At 40.4% G+C, this 11,941-nt stretch overlaps 1 pseudogene; it reads left to right on the plus strand.

Moving 5' to 3' along the window:
- Positions 1 to 249: 249 nt before the first annotated feature.
- LOC118577312 lies at positions 250 to 1,770 on the plus strand (annotated as a pseudogene).
- Positions 1,771 to 11,941: the final 10,171 nt, after the last annotated feature.

Here is an 11,941-nt window from a genome sequence, read left to right on the forward strand (position 1 = left end):
TGGCTGTGAGTCTCTGTACTTGTTCCCATCTGCAGGAGGAAGCTGCTCTGATAATGGCTGAGCAAGGCCCTGATCTATAAGTATAGCAGAATGTCATTAGGCATTGGTTCTCAACCTGTAGGTTGTGACCCCTTTGGGGTTGCATATCAGGTATTTATTTACATTACAATTCATAACAGTAGCAAAATTACAGTATGAAGTAGCAATGAGATAATTTTATGGTTGGAGGTCACCACACCATGAAGAACGATGTCGGAGGGGGGCAGCTCTAGGAAGGTTGAGAACCACTGTTTTAAGAGTCATTTTTACTGGTACATTTTTTTTTTTTTTTTTTTAAGAACAGTAGTATTTGGTTTTCCCCTAGGTCTCTCCCTGGGCTATCTAGTCTCAGGTTCTTGGTCACCCAATCTGTGTTGAGTATGGATTCACTCTCCTGGAGGGGGCCTTAAGTCAAATCAGACATCGGTTGGCTACTCCCACAAGTTTCGTGCCACTGTGCTGGCTAGTCTTATGTTAATTTAACACAAGCTAGAGTTATCTGAAAAGAGGAAACTGCAGTTGAGAAAATGCCTCCATAAGGTCCACCTGTAAGAGATTAATTAGTGATTGATGAGGGAGGCCCCAGCCCATTGTGGGTGGAGTCATTCCTGAACTGATGGGTTCTATAAGAGAGCAGGCTGAGCAAGCCATGAGGAGCAAGCCAGTAAGCAGCACCCCTCCATGGCTTCTGCATCAGCTGCAGCCTCCAGGTTCCTGCCCCTCTTGAGTTCCTGTCCTGACTTCCTTTGATGGTGAACTGTGATGTGGAAGAGTAAGGGAAATAAATCATGATGTTTCATCAAAGCAATAGTAACCCTAACTAAGACGGCCACCACTGCAGCAGCTTATCTTGCAGACAGGACACAATTACAGATGGGAGTGTTTGTGGCTGGGTTGGTATTTATGTTTTCTCTTTGATAGTGTGTGGAGTACCTTCCTGTACAAGACACTAGCATCTAGGGTAAGGCTCTGTGGAGGTACCAGCTTGAGTTCTCCGTGTTCAATGAGTTGTGTAGATGTTGTCTTCAGCAAAGGGGCCTAGCCATCAGTTTGTGGAGAGAAAAATAAAGTCTTGGCAAGAACCTAAATTATTTGGGGATTCCCATGGGATCCCATTGGCCAATGAGATGTAACCCATTTCCAGTACTGAAAACTTCATTTGGTGATGAGATGTACAGTTGTGACTCTGTCTTCCCTGTTATTTGGCAATTTCGTTTAAATCACCTTCATATATGTATATATTGTACAAAGCTTCATCCCGGAAGTGCATCTGCTTGTCTCAGGCGAGATGACTTCAAGGGAGTGGGCGCTCTGGCGGCGCAGGCCCTGAGGTGGCGCGGTTGCAACATGCTCCATGGCGTCTGCAGGCGGTGTTCCTACTGATGAGGAGCAGGCTACAGGGCTGGAGAGGGAGATCATGATAGCATCTCAGAAGGGACTGGATCCATACAATATGCTACCTCCAAAGGCAGCTTCAGGCACCAAGGAAGATCCTAATTTAGACCTGTCCATCACCAACAAGCGAATAATGGGCTGCATCTGTGAAGAGGACAACTGTACTGTTATCTGGTTTTGGCTGCACAGAGGCTCAGCTCAGCGATGCCCAAGCTGTGGAACCCATTATAAGCTGGTGCCCCACCAGCTGGCCCACTGAGCCCCTGTGTTAACTTTTCAGAATGTGATGGAAAATTTCTCTCTAATAAAGACTAGCCATTGCATTGGCTCCTCCCATTTAAAAAAAAAAAAAAGCTTCTACTGTATTAGGATTTATTCTGCCCCCCAAATGGCCCTTAATTTCAGCTTTCTCTTTCCATATTCCCTTCCTCATCCCCCTCTTCACCCCTGCCCATTTGATTCTAGGGTTCCAGTGTTTCACCATCCATCCATAACTAACTATTATTCTATTTCCCTTTCCTAGGGAGATCTGTCTGCTCCCCCACTCCAACACACACACACACACACACACACACACACACACACACACACACACACACACACCATCCCTTACCCTATACCTAACTTCTTTGGTTCTACAAATTATAGCTTGGTTATTATTGACTTAACAGCTAATATCTACATATAAGCTAATAACCATTTGTCTTTCTGGGTCTGGGTTACCTCACTCAGGATGATTTTTTTTCTAGTTCCTTCCATTTGCCTGCAAATTTTTCTTTTCTTTTTGTTCTTTTGTTGTCATTGTTTGTTTGTTTGTTTTTGCTTTTTTGAGACAGGATTTCTTTGTGTAGCCCCAGCTGTTCTGGAACTAGTTCTGTAAACCAGGCTGGCCTCAAACTCACAGAGATCCTCCTGCCTATACCTCCCGAGTGCTGGGATTAAAGGCATGTGGCATCACTGCCTGACTATTATTTCATTTTTTAAATGGCTGAGTAATATTCCATTGTGTAAATGTGTCACATTTTCTTATCCATTGATCCTTTAAGGGACATCTAGGTTGAATTAATGAATGGGGTTGAGCAAGTGTCTCTGAGGTAGGACGAAGCATCCTTTGAGTATAAGCCCAAGAGCAGTATAGCTGATCTTGCAGTAGATCAATTCTCATCTTCATGAGAAACCACCACACTGATTTCCATAGTGGCTGTGCAAGTTTGCACTCGACCAGCAATGGATGAGTGTTTCCCTTACTCCACATCTTCACCAGCACCATCTATCACTTGTTTTATTGATCTTAGTCATTCTGACAGTGTAAGATGAAATCACAAAGTTTTGTGTAGTTTTGATTTGTATTTTCCTAATGACTAAGAATATTGAACATTTCTTTAAGTGTTTCTCAGCCATTGGAGTTTCCTCTTTTGAGAATTCTGTTTAGATTTGTACTCCATTTTCAAACTGGGTTATTTGTTTTCTTGATATCTATTTTTTTTTAGTTCTTTATATAGTTTGGATATTAGCCTCTGATTGGATATGTAACTGGTCAGTCTTTTTCTACTCTGTAGGCTGCTGCTCTATCGTAGCAATGGTGTCCTTTGCTGTGCAGAAGATTTTCAGTTTCATGAGGTTCCATTTTTTAATTGTTGATCTTTGTACCTGTGTTAGTGGTGTTCTGCTCAGAAAGCCTTTTCCTGTGCCAGTGAGTTATAGGCTATTTCCCACTCTCTCTTCTTTCAGGTTCAGTTATGTTATGGTCTTTGATCCATTTGTGCAGGATAAAGAAGAATCTATTTGGATTCCTCTACATGCAGATAACCAATTTGACTAAGACCATTTTTTTTTCCAGTGCATGTTTCTGGTTTCTTTATCAAAACTCAGGTGTCCATAGATGTATGGATTTATGTATGGATCTTCAATTGGATTCCATTGATCAATGTATATGTTTTTATGTCAATGCCATGCTGTTTTTATTACCATAACTCTGCAGTACAATTTGAAAGCAGGGATAGTGATACCTCTAGCATTTCTTTTACTAATTATTCAGGATTATTTTAAGCTATCCTGAGTTTTTATGTTTCCATACAAGGCTGAAAATTGTCCTTTCAACATCTTTGAAGAATTGTGTTGGAATTTTGGTATGGGATTGCATTGAAATTCTAGATTGCTTTTGGTAGGATGGCCATTTTTTACAATATTAATCCTATCAATCCATGAGCACGGGAGATCTTTCCATCTTCTGATATCTTCCTCAATTTCTTTCTTTAGTGTCTTAAAGTTTTTGTTATACAAGTCTTTTACTCACTTAGTTAGATTTACCCCAAAATATTCACAAGCTATTGTAAAGGGTGTTGTTTCCCTGATGTCTTTCTCAATCTCTTTGTTGTTTGTGTATAGGAAGGCTACTGATTTCTGCAAGTTAATTTGTATCCAGCTACTTTGCTGAAAGTGTTTATCAGCTGTAGGAATTTCCTAGTGAAGTTTTTTGGGTCACTTTGAAGTGTTGATCTAATTATTCTTGATCAATAAAAACTCAGGAATCAGATATCAGGGTAAGAACCTGAATGATAGAGAAGAGCCAGAGAAGTGACTGGTGACCTCCTCTCTCTATTGTTCCTCCACCCAAAAAGGCCGAGACCCACTCTCAGCTCCACCCTACTACTTCCTGTGTCTATCTGTCCTCAGTCCTCCAAAACCTCTAGGTTAATTTCGGTCAGCTAGTAGCTAGCTCTGCCCTCTGATTCAAACCAAACTTTATTGGCAGTCTCAGGAGCATCAGAATGCAATTAAAATATCACACAACACTTCCCCCTTTTTGTCTAAATAAAAAGAGAAGGTTTTAACTCTGGTACAGAAAAACTATATACAATAGGAATAATTATCAGGTAAGAATCACATTTACAATATCCAGTCTATTTGCATTTGACAAATTCATAGAAAATACTCCATTAGCTATCCTAGCATGGGAGTCCAAAGTTTTGTACCTAATTCACTTTCTATCCTAACTTGTATTAGCAACCCAAAACTATTTTTTAGACCTCAAAACTTTTCTTAAATAAACAATTTAAGCTTTTATTTCTATCAACATTATACACTTTACACCTCTTTTGTGAGTTTCTTTTCTGAATTTGCAAACAAGGAAAATTGTAACTATAACTATCTAGTCTTTTACTCCATCAGAGACCCAAGAAGGATATAATATTACCTGAGTAAACAGGAAGTGCAGAGCAAGCAAATTCCAAAACTATAGAAATGATAGAGACATCTGGCTGCCTGGACAGTCACCCAAGGTTCCTCTGTAATGATGGGGCATCCATTTTGGCCTACAGGTCTAGAATATCTGACAGACTTTTCTGTAAATCAGGAATTTTGAAGGACTGTCCCACCTTGCTTGGCAAAGTTTGCCAGTCCTTTCTTTCTCCCCCGCTACCCCCCAGCTGAGGACCAAACTCAGGGCCTCGTGCTAGACAAGCGCTCTACCACTGAGCTAAATCCCCAACTCCAATATACAATTTAGTTTTTTTGTTTGGTTGGTTGATTGGTTGGTTTTTTGAGACAGGGTTTCTCTGTGTAGCTTTGCACCTTTCCTGGAACTCGCTTTGTAGACCAGGCTGGCCTCAAACTCACAGAGATCCACCTGCCTCTGCCTCCCGAGTGCTGGGATTAAAGGCGTGCACCACCACCACCTGGCCAATTTTGCCAGTACTTTCTTTTGTGTCCTGCTTATCCAATTAGGACAGCATACTGTCAGCAGTCAAAGCAAGGGCAGTTTCTTGCCCAGTGGCTAATTTTTGTCACAAAGAAAGCAAACTCCATATGGATGTTCTTTGATGCCCATCATCTTCTCTGAAGTAGATTGGTGCTGCCAGGAACCAAATGTGTCTCACTGTCATGAAAAGCTTTATGTTATTATGTAGTAGGAATCTTAAAGAGTCTTATTCATAAAATCAATCCCGAGGCCAGTTATTGGGGTGAATGCTGGAAGATCAGAGAAGCAGAACAAGCCACGGCTATCTCACCTTGCTAGTTCCTCAGGTGATCCTGTTTCCTCAGGCTGGAAGCTTCTGAGTCCTCCTTCACATGAATCTCAGCTGAACTGTGTTGCTCCAAAGCCTGAACGCTAAACCAACCAAATGCTTAACTAACTACATGCTTTACTCCTCTAGTTCCTGGTCCTCACGCCTTATATACCTTTCTCTTTCTGCCCCCACTCCCTGGGATTAAAGGTTGGGTTTCTGGGATTAAAGGCATGGGTCGCCATGCTTAGCTGTTTCTAAAGTGGCCTTGAACTCAGAGATCCGGCTAGCTCTGCCTCCCAAGTGCTGGGATTAAAGGCATGCACCACCACCGCCCAACTTCTGTAATGGCTTACTCTTCCCATTTTCTAGCCACCATTTTTGGCTTTGTTCTAGTGGCTGTCTGTTCTCTGACCCCAGATATGTTTATTTCGGGGAACACACAATATTTCAGGGAACACAATACCCACCACATTTCCCCTGTTTTTGTCTAAAATTAAAAAAAGTTTGTAACTAATACAAGAAAAACTACCCAATAAGTATATACAATATATACAGTTAGGAATTACATTAACAATGTCTAGTCCATTAACATTTGACAAATTTAGATAAAAACTCCATTATATATATTAACAATGTTCAGTCCAGTAACATTTGATAAACTCAGACAAAAAAAAATTTTCATTACTTATGATATTTAAAACAATAGTTTCTTTTTCTAAAAGTAGATTCCATGATCTCCCTTTTTATCTTATCATATCCATATTCTCTCTTTTTATAATAGACTTGATAATCTACCTTGATAATTTTTGTCATCTTTTTCTTTCTCTATTAAAACATCTTAAGTTCCATATTTCTGTAGATCTCTGAAGTGTTTGAAGACCACCTGTCCATCTAAAATATAACTCTGATCTTGAAGACATGCCTAACATAACTACAAGTTTGATTGTTATAGGTGACTAACTGCTAACCTGCATTTCTTTGTTATCCTAAATAGTTTGTAATAATAACTTTCAAGGACTAGAAATTTACATTACCTTACTACGTGAGCTGCATAGATACAATACCTTAAACAAGAGTAGAAACATATGAACAGTATATTCTAACATATAACAGTATATATCTAAAAAATAACCTCATTTGTATCAATATACAAACATACCTTAAACAAGAGTAGAAACAATATGCAGTATAACAAAAATCTTAAATTTGCATTAATATATAAAAATCCATACCAATGTAAAATACTTAAAACTAGTAATAGTTGCTTTTTTAGTTTAAAAGTAGATTCAATAATCTACCCCCCCCCCTTTTTTTTTTTTTTTTGGTTTTTCAAGACAGGGTTTCTCTGTAGCTTTGGAGACTGTCCTGGAACTCACTTTGTAGACCAGGCTGGCCTTGAACTCACTGAGATCCGCCTGCCTCTGCCTCCTGAGTGCTGGGATTAAAGGCATTCGCCACCACCGCCCGGCCAATAATCTACCCTTTTATCCTGGCATTTCTACATCTCCTCTTTTTCTTTAGAGAATGAGATTCCTAAATCAAATCTCAATTGTCCAGCTTTTTCCTGACTGTTACCAATAACAACTTGTAACCAACACCCCTAAATGATGACAAATATCCATAACCCATTGAATGACCAAAAACCCACCCTACCTCTTGGGAATATGGGTGTCATGTTCTCTAGATTGTTTCCTGTTATCTGGGGGTTGATGGCATATCTAGGGGACCCTGAGAATATTGAGATTTCCTTGTCTGTGTATCCAGCATATTGGGGCATTAACAGTTTAGATACAAAATTGTAAAGCATCAGAAGTGAACTCCTGCCCTCTGGGGTTCTCCCATTGTGCTGTAAGCCTGTATTTAATACCTCCTCCCTCCTTCAAGAAATAACATTCGGCATTCAAAATAAATAAATAAATAAATAAATAAATAAGAAAGTCTTTACCCCAGCAGGCTGGGACTCTACTCAAGCACCCAAGTGTAGTGCTGAGCGTCTAGAGCAAGGGGCTTTTAAAGGCAAAAACTGCACCCTGTTACTGTGCTATGCAACTGCAGGGAGAGGTTTTGCCCAGTTGGCTTAGCAGAAGCTAGGGTAAGCAGTTAGCTGGAGGGTTTGCACAAGCAGGCGGTTTAACTGAAGCTACGTTAGCTGAGGCGTCTTGGTCTTAGGTTCCTAAAGTAGTGTTGATTAACTTTCCACAGGGCTTCCCATCAAGGAGCTCAAATTCTAATTAAACCTAAAATGGCCTCAGCAAGAACACAAGTTCGAGGAACCTCTGCACTGTCTTGCCTGTCACGTTTGCCCCTTTAGTTAGTTTTAAATGTAGCCACAGTGATCTTCCCAGTGCTTGAATCAAGTCTCATCTGGCTTAGAGTCTAGTTTAAACATGTTTGAAGGACAGACTGTTGTTTACTGATGTCACAGGTGGCAAATATTCTCATGAAAAGGGCTTAGCATGGGGTTGGGGATTTAGCTCAGTGGTAGAGCGCGCTTGCCTAGCAGTACAAGGCCCTGGGTTTGGTCCTCAGCTCTGGCCGGGGGGGGGGGGGGGGGGGGGGGGGGGGGGGAGAAAGCAACGTTAAGAAAGAAAGAAAGAAAAGGGACTTAGCTATTTTTTTAATCATTAGCTATTACAGAAATGCAAATTAAGGCACGGAGAGCTATGGCCACACCCCTCTCAGAATGGAAGATGAAGACAGCAAATGCTGAAGACGTGGAGTACCGTGGGAGTGCGGAATGGTGCAGCCACTCCAGGGGAGAGGGCGTGGGGCGTCTAACAAAGGCGAACAGGAGAGGCTGGGGAGACGGACCAGTGGGTGAGAGAGAGCACTCGCTGTGAGAGCAAGAGGACCTGTGTTAGTTGTTGGGCGGCAAGGAAATGTCACGAAACACGACAGATCCACTAACAAGAGTTTTATTAGGATAGGAAAGAAAGGGACAGACGTGAACAGGCCTGCGGAAAACACTTGTGATCAAGAGAGAAAGTGAGGCCGGGGAGCATGGTGCTGGTTTATAAAGGGTGGGCTGCGCCTGCGTACACTAACCCATGTGGCTACTTCACGAATGCGCATAGATCACATGGCTGCTCTGTGCACTTTACTCAACCACGCAAAGCCATGGGGTCCTGGTCATGCAAGACGTTTTGACTGGGAAATCGCTATTTGGAACCGGAAATAGCTAGGCAGAAGTGTCTAGGTCCACTGGGCATACCCAACCGTGGGGGCATGTTGTGAATTCATATCAACCTGAGTTCACAGCCTCCGCACCCACAGGGAAGCTAGATATGGCTGATAGCGCCTCTAATGTAATCATTGAGAGGCAGAGGCATGCGGATTTCTCTGAATCCCAGTCTAGCCCGGTCTACATTAAGAGTGTTCCTGGCTAGCTACATAGTAAGTCACTATCTCAAAAGAAACAAATAAACAAACAAAAAACACCCATTAATTTCATTTTAAAGTAAATTTGCCAGCAGATATGGTGGTATAGGAATGTAAGATCTCACTTGGAAAGCTGAGGCAGGAGAATTGGAAATTCTAATCCAGCGTGGGCTACATAGCAGGACCTTGTCTCAAAAACTACACTCTCTAAACCCCAAAGCTTAGTAGCTCAAGCCTGTAATCCCAGCACTTGAGGGGTAGAGGCATGAGGATCAAAATTCCAAGGTCATTATGAATTATTTAGGGAGTTTGAGGCCAGCCTTAGGAAATGTGAATAGGGACAGTGCTCTACTTTGTATTAGCTACAGTGTCACATCATGGCTGCTGCTGTTGACATGTCCTGCTAGGTTCCTGAGAGCAGGCCAGTGTAAATGCCCGAATGCTAATATCTGTTACCTTCTGTTTGAAGTCTTATCTGAGTTTCCTAGGGGTTCAAAGCATATGCAGTCTTGGTTGAGGGACAACCCAGAAAACTATGGTATTTCTTTACTAAGAATTTGCATTTGGCATTGTTCCTTTGGGGAACTTAGATAAGAGGTTTTGGTATATGGAATTGACAGGCTAAAGGTGTGATTGTTTAACAATAAAGGGCTCTTTGCTAAGCTACAGTGAGTCAGTCTGGAGAGACTGGTTCCCCTGGAGATCACCCTTAGAGTGCTCTGTGCCACTTTTCCATGGACCCTTAAAACCCACACTGGATATACAACATTTTGGCACCCAATGTGGGGCTTGCAGGACAGAAGATCCGGACACTTTTAAGGACTGGAGGAATTTTGCTCTCAGGGCAAAAGGACTCCAGGATTGGCAGGGTCATGGGGAATTTAAACTCCCCATCTCAGGAGTAACAAAATGTACAATTGCTAAAATGCTTGTTAAAAGAAAAAGCAGTGGGGCTGGAGAGATGGCTCAGCAGTTAAGAGCACTGGTTGTTCTTCCAGAGGTCATGAGTTCAATTCCCAGCAACCACATGGTGGTTCACAGTCTGGCATGCAGGCAGAACACTGAATACATAATAAATAAATCTTCTTTAAAATATATATATATATATATATATATATATATATATTATGAAAAGCAGTAACTGCACAATTTTTAAAGATAAAAATAAAATGATGCCGGGCGGTGGTGGTGCATGCCTGTAATCCCAGCACTCCGGAGGCAGAGGCAGGTGGGTCTCTGTGAGTTTGAGGCCAGCCTGGTCTACAAAGATAGTCCAGGTCAGGCTCCAAAGCTACAGAGAAACCCTGTCTCGAGAACAAAAAAAAAAAAAAAAAAAAGAAAAAAAAAAAAGAAGAAATGGGAGAAATGCTTGATCAAAAGGATTTTCAATTTAAAAAGGGGGAAAATACTGAATCAAGGCCTAAAAGTTAAAAGATTCTGTAAACAAACAAACAAACAAAAAACCAGCCTCTTCCCTGTAAAAGTAGGGGAAGAAAAAAAGATTCTTTCTGGTATAAGAAATTGAGTATCACTAAAACTCAGAGCTAGCTCTCTCTCTCTCTCTCTCTCTCTCTCTCTCTCTCTCTCTCTCTCTCTCTCTCTCTCTCCTCCTGCAGTCTGTCTGCACAGAGCAGTGACGGCAGAATTATGAAGAATGACAGCAGGCGGCCTCACGGCTGCAGCCTGAGCCAGCACAGCAAGCCTAGAGCCTAGAATTTTCTTGTTGTCTTTTTGCTTAAATGTTTCTTGCTTTTCCCTCTGAATGGGAATAACTCAATGTTAAAGAGCCCTCCGTGGGGAATGTTTTTTTTTTTTTTTTTTTTATTCTTCCCTAATAGTGGGAATAACTCATTATCAATGGTCCCTTCATGGGAGAAAGAAAAAATTTTACACAAGCCCAACTTCTAGTAAAAAACAAACAAACAAACAAAAAAACAAAACAAAGACAATTGCAGTCAAGGCTTAAGGTGCTAAGTCAATGCTGTTTGAATTTCCAGAGATATTAGTCATTTCTTCTATAGAGGATGTTCTTCTCTTGATTGTCTAATGTTTAAATGAATGTTTAGATTTCTTTTCTTTTTCTTTTTTTCTTTTTTAACCTTTTTAGAGTTTTATTGAGAGAGAGAGGGAGAGAGGACGAGAGACAGAGAGACAGCGTGGAGGGAAGAGAGCAGAAAGAGGAAAAGGGGCGAATGTTTAGTTTTCATAGTAAATGAACTGAAAGAACAAAATTCATGGTTTTTAACTATAGTATTGGGTATGCTGTTGTCTGTTTATTATTACTGAAAATTTGGCTTTGCTTTTTAAGTAGCTTTCTAGAAATTCTTGATTAAATTCTATAAAAATGTAACACAGAATGAGTTACATCTACATTTACATCTATAAAGCAGAACAAGTTGTTAGGTTATTAGAAAATGTGGTTACTTAGGTAAGAGCTCATAAAAATGATCACTTACTGATAAAGAGCCTATAAAAATTATTTTTCCACTAAATAAAATACAGGTAAATTGTTTGTTCCTCACTGTTAATAATTGGCAAGTTGCATTAACATGTTCCTTGGGATCTATAAAAAAGGATCCTCCTTTTACAATTTTATAAAAATATTCCATAGTATTACCTAAAGTTACCTCTTAAAATCCTATACATATTGTTTTTAATGCTTTTATAGATGGCTTATATGAAAAGGACTAAGCAAATAAATGTTGATGGTAAAGTTGCTTAATTGTTAATTTGTCCACTCCCAAGGCTGAACAGGGCAGGGCTGAGTAAATGCTGGCTTACCATCTCTACCATCATCCGATTTGGTCATCCAACAAGAAGAAATGAATATGAATTCCAGCAATAAAAATGAACAAAGATTGGAGCTGAAATCCTTTCTTAAAAGAAAAAAAAAAGAAGAAAGAAAGAAGGAGGAAGAGGAAGGAACTTTTCCCATTGCCTAAAAGTTCTCGGCTTGAAGACAATATGTATATGTTTGTTGACATGAAAAGAAAAAAAGAATAATGTAATATATATAAAGTTTTCTTTTGTTTTTTAAGGAAAAGCACGGGCTAGAAAGATAGTTCAGTCATCAATAGGACTTGTTCCTTTTCTGGAAGATCCAGGTTAATTCCCAGAAA

The sequence above is a fragment of the Onychomys torridus genome, chromosome 1 (genome assembly GCF_903995425.1).
Source record: "Onychomys torridus chromosome 1, mOncTor1.1, whole genome shotgun sequence".
Taxonomy (NCBI): Eukaryota; Metazoa; Chordata; class Mammalia; order Rodentia; family Cricetidae; genus Onychomys; species Onychomys torridus.